Raw genomic sequence first — 6000 nt, forward strand, 5'->3', positions numbered from 1 at the left:
TTATGGTATGTTTATATTTATGATTCTGTTAGGTACCTTGGTAGTGAATTATTTGTCTGCTCTTGTTCTTTTTAACTGAGGTGTGAGTCGGTCCTTTGTATCTCAAACATTCAGTAGGGAGTTTGATATGCATGTTGGGGAGTTAGAGTGTCCGTTGCGGGTTTCTGTCACTAAAAACACGGGGTTTTTGCATCCAGAGTGTATTAGGGTTGTGTATTGGAGATCTTCGGGGTGCCTTATCCGATTGATCTGATCCCTATCCCCACAGGCGATGTGTGCGTGATAGTAGGAGAGGGCCAGTGATTGGTAGTTCGAACTCCAAGTGGAGGAGAACTGGTTATGTATGGAGAGGGTACCAGGGTTGGTTCAGGGTTTTGTTTGACAACTAGGACTCATCAGTATTTTCAGCATGGGTGTGTGGGTTATCTTGCCTATGTGGTTGATACTAGGATGGGGGAGCAGGTCTCGGTTTCAGATGTGCCAGTTGTTAAGAAGTTTACCGATGTATTCCCGGAGGAGTTACCTAGTGTGCTTCACGAGAGGCAGGTTGAGTTCAGGATTGATCTAGTGCCAGGTGCGGCTCTGATTGCCAAGGTGCCATACCGCTTGGCACCAGCCAAGATGCCAGAGTTTTCCTCTCAACTTCAGGAGCTGTTAGGTAGAGCAGTTCATCAAATCGAGCAGTTCGCCATGGGGAGCGCCGATACTGTTTGTCAAGAAGAAGGATGGTTCATACCGCATGTGCATTGATTACCGGGAGTTGAAAAAGTTAATGGTGAAGAACCGTTATCCCCTTCTGCGGATTGATGACCTTTTTGATCAGCTGCATGGTGCATCTTGGTTCTCGAAGATCAACTTTAGGTCGGGGTATCATCAGGTGAGGGTGAGAGAGGAGGACGTGGGGAATACCGCGTTCCGGACTCGTTATGGGCATTACGAGTTTGTGGTGATGCCATTTGCGCTCACTAATGCGCCTACAGTGTTTATGGATTTAATGAATCGGGTGTGCAGGCCAATGCTTGACCTATCTGTTATTATATTCGTTGATGATATCTTGGTGTATTCCAAGACCAGAGAGCAGCACGGGGAGCACCTTTGAGAGATTTTGGGAGTATTGAGGCGGGAGCGACTATATGCCAAGTTCTCGAAGTGTGAATTTTGGTTACAAGAGGTCCAGTTCCTGGGATATCTCATTAAGCAGGATGGGATTTTGGTCGATCTGGCCAAGATCGAGGTCGTGATGTAGTGGGAGGTTTCGAAATCTCCCTCAAAGATCAGGAGTTTCTTTGGTTTAGCGAGATACTATCGGAGACTTATTCAAGACTTCTCCAAGATCGCAATACCCCTCACTCATCTGACGAGGAAGGGAGTGGATTTCCGGTGGGGCCCTGAGCAGTAGGTTACTTTTGAGACGCAGTTACGAAGGTTATGCGAGGCCCTGATGTTGACCCTTCTAGAGGGTGTCAAGGATTTCGTGGTATTTTGTGATGCATCCATCATTGGTTTAGGGGTGGTCCTTATGTAGAGGGGACGAGTGATTGCTTATGCTTTTCGGCAGTTGAAGCCACATGAGGCACAATATGCTACTCATGACCTGGAGTTGGGGGCAGTCGTGTTTTCCCTCAAGATTTGGAGACATTATCTTGATAGGGTCCGTTGTACTGTTTACACGAAACATAAGAGTTTGCGATATCTTATGGACTAGCCGAACCTAAACATGAGGCAACGCAGGTGGCTGGATGTGGTCGAGGATTATGATTGCGTGATCCTTTACCATCCGGGTAAAGAGATTGTGGTAGCGGATGGCTTGAGGATATCCGTTGATTCTTCGCTTTTGGGTTTGATCAGAGAGGCTGGATGTGGTCGAGGTCTTCAGTTGAAGAGATGTGTGTGAGGATATCCGTTGATTCTTCACTTTTGGGTTTGATCAGAGAGGCACAGGCATAGGGAGTTGGGAAGGAGCACGGGAACAAGAAAGGATCAAGGACGAGATCGACAAGTTTGTTACTAATTCTCGGGGATTGTTGACTCGGTGCGATCGGGTTTGGGTTCCAGTTTCTGATGGGATTAGGGATATAGTGTTGGAGGAGCCTCATAAGTCTTGCTTTTCTATACACCTGGGAGCCACCAAGATATATCGGGATTTGAGATTGTGTTATTGGTAGCTGTGTATGAAGAGGGTGATAGCCAGGTATGTTGAGAGGTGCTTGACCTATAGGAAGGTCAAGGTCGAGCATAAGAGGCCGCATGGCAAGCTGCAACTTTTGGAAGTTCCCATGTGGAAGTGGGAACAAATCACCATGGATTTTATCACCAAGTTGCCGAAGACGGAAAAGGGTTTTGATGCTATATGGGTCATCGTGGATCGATTGACCAAGAGTGCTCAGTTTTTGGCCATCGAGGAGAGCTGTTCGGTCAAAAAGTTGGCCGATGTGTATGTTTGGGAGATTGTTGCTCGTTATGGGGTTCCAATCTCCATTGTTTCAGACTGAGATGTTTGGTTCACCTCCCGTTTCTGGCACAAGTTCCATGAGGAACTGGGCACGAGAATACATTTTAGTACTCCTTATCATCCACAGACCGACGGTCAGAGTGAGCGAACCATCCAGACCCTTGAGGATATGTGTTGGGTTATGAGCATTCTAACACCCCTAAGTGTACATGCAACCCTAAATACCTTGGATCTATGTTTTCTCTATTATACATACAATTATGAACATCCAAGGTATTATCCTAATCTAGCATACAAAATAATAAATATAACAAGATAGAATACATACCTCTTTGATGTAGAATGTCTTCATGAAGCTTGAGTGCCTAGTGCCCTAAGTGTGACACCTCAAATGGTTCACACAACACCAAATACACTTGGAATAACTTGAGAGAAACTTGAACACTCCTTGAAATCGTCTAGCCCTCACTCACACACTAGTGCACGATTTCTTGAGCCATGGGATTCTTTTATATGGTGGCTATTAGGGTTACACCATGTAACTCATAACTTTACCCATTCCTTATGCTCCATGGATTTTAACCTCCATGGAGTATCCATGGGTCACCCCATGGACTTAGTCCAACATAAGGAATCTTGGATCACAAGCCCACATATATAAGAATGAATGATTTACACAATCAACCCATATATTTAATTAGTCTCCTTTTGATCACTTAATTAATTCCAAATTAATTCTTGATCAATACTAATTAAATAACCTTATTAATATATTAGAACTTATAATATATTAACCAACCTTAAGTGTTATTTCTCTCATTATAGTCTATCCAAATGCATGATGCCATGCAACCCAAATGGACCATGCCGGGTCAGGTCAAGTCTTACCAATTATAGTTATGGACTTAGACATTAATCCAACAGTCTCCCACTTGGATAAGTCTAAAACTATTATTGTGTATGACTTCAGGAACCGATCAGCAATCGTAGCTCTCAAAAGCTTCTGTCGAACTCTGACCTTGTCGATGAACTCTGACCTTTGTCAATGACTTGTCCATTAGATAAGGGATCATATATTCCTCCATTCTAGATATCATATGGACTGAGACATGGATTATCAATCATTCTCTCTGTCCATTTGTTGTTTCCCGATTTCCGATTCATGATGACTGACTGATTGAACAAATCAAATCAGTCCTGGCTTGGCCAAGCACTCACATGTATCATCTTTAAATCATCGAGGGGCCTACAGATATCGCTTTTATCCCGAAGGTAAAAGGAATGGATAAACTTCGACTCATATGGCTTGTTCTACTACTTGTTGAATCATACACAAAGGCACGTTTTATAACATCGTGTTGCCAATGCGTTTTCGTGCAATCAATGTATAACCAACTCATAGTAACAACTCATATCTCTAGGTTTGAAGAATATATGATATTATCGTCTCATGATCACTCGTGATAAAATCCACGAAGTGATTCAAATGAGTGCGGGTTGAATCCAATACTCAGAACTTATGAGCACTCATGAGTGTTGTAGCACCACTTTATCCACCAACTTGGACCTCTACAAACCAACCCATGACAGTCTTGATTCATATCTACTTCCAACATATTACCGACTATGGATGGTTTGAATAACTTAATCATTCAGGAAGAGCGACTTAGTTATTCTGGAAGTCAAAACATGCAAAGTGAAACACAAGAATAAATGAATCAAATATGGTAACCAACCCTATGAATATAAATAAACACTTTTATTTATCACCATACTGATTACTCATTATTCATTGTTTCGGTTTTATCAACTTTATACTTGAATTAAAAACACTAGTTGTCCCATGCTCCAAGCATGTACACTATGCTTTTCTTAAACAATAGCTTTGCCATACACCAAGTATGCACTCTATGTTTGTCTATGATCCTTACTTTGTGAAATAAACCAATTGAACATAATTTCAATGATTCTAATTTCACACTCCCAAATCCTTATAGAAAAATGTGAGAATTTCAAATTCCTATCATTTATCGAAATCTGTTTTGATTTTAAACTTATATGCACTGACCCTCCTGTAATGAATATGTACAAAGTCACAAAGACTTGTCAACAGTCATTATAAGGTATTCCAATGGAGATCAACTCCATGGAAACTAAGTCTCATATTCAAAGTACATTGCTTTGGACACGCTTCTTGCATTAAGTTTTCTAATCTTACACATATAACTTCCACCTATGGAGACAACTCCATATTCTCATTTTGACTATCACTTCTGAATAAGAGATGCCTCTTTTCAGAATATGTCAATATGGTTCTTTCAAAATTAGCACTATACTTCCAACTGTCCCTGAGCAACCAATCTTTGGTAAACCTCAGATTGTCCTCGACAATTGCTTAATCACTTTAGTCATATCCAATTCTCGACATTTTCCTCCTTAACGCCCCAAGGCATTTGGAAAATTCAGAAAGGATAAATATTATAGCACATGTAATCGATCTTGTACCCAAAGTAAATGGGACACGATTCATGATGTTTCACATAAAGACATGGTTCTAGACCAGTCTTTTGCCATAATTTTTTTTTTGTTTGCCATATTCTCAAAATTTGACTATGAAGAGGGATGCCGTAATCATAATCGAATTTTGAGAACGCAATATATAGAATTTTCTTAAGTTGAACCAAACCAACATAAAATTCATATATATATATATATATATATATATATATATATATATATATATATATATATATATATATATATATTCTTGACTAAGATGATTAAAATCTCAATCTAAGCCTTTTAGAATTGAAATGAAGTATAATTTCCTCTCCCTTAATTATAGCAAAACAACTTTTTCAATCCCTGCAGCCTCACGAATTGAAACTTTTGTTTTCTATAATTAACATTGCTAACTTGCAACACTAACAATAATTATCATGCTCCCACTAACATGATGATTATTAGCATAACACTTATTCCCCCACTAGCTTTGACATGTACTCAGAAATCAGCTGGACTTCTAGAAATCAATACTTTATTGACTTCCTTACCAAAGTTCAGATTTCTGATACGAGATGCTTTGAACTTTATCAAAATCATACACCTTTCCTTAGATAGCATGCATGTGTGTCTAAACAATTTCAGAACTATGAAAAGGGATGCCGTAATCATAGTCTCAATTGTTTAGACCTTTTGCCATCTGCTTCAAATCTACTTGGTGGAAGTGTTTCCTCACCATCATTTTCATGAATCGGAGAGAAACCTTATGACCCTTAGATTTTATGGTGTATGTGTTCTTATCCATGTGAATCGTCAAAACCATAGTCACAAGACAAGGATAATGACAAATCCAAACTCATATGGACTGAACTTATGCAATCTTAACTTCTTGCCACCTGGCAGTACAGGGCCTGCCATTGCTTCCAAGTTGTTATGCAACCAATTGAGAACTTTCAGAACTCCTATGCAAAGCCAACTTTAACTGGAATGGGCGCAGAATATGTGAACATGATTGGTTATAAACCTCAAGTCGTGTGCTAGTGAAG

The sequence above is a fragment of the Lactuca virosa genome, chromosome 3, assembly GCF_052849685.1.
Source record: "Lactuca virosa cultivar CGN04683 chromosome 3, Lactuca_virosa_CGN04683_v6, whole genome shotgun sequence".
Taxonomy (NCBI): domain Eukaryota; kingdom Viridiplantae; phylum Streptophyta; class Magnoliopsida; order Asterales; family Asteraceae; genus Lactuca; species Lactuca virosa.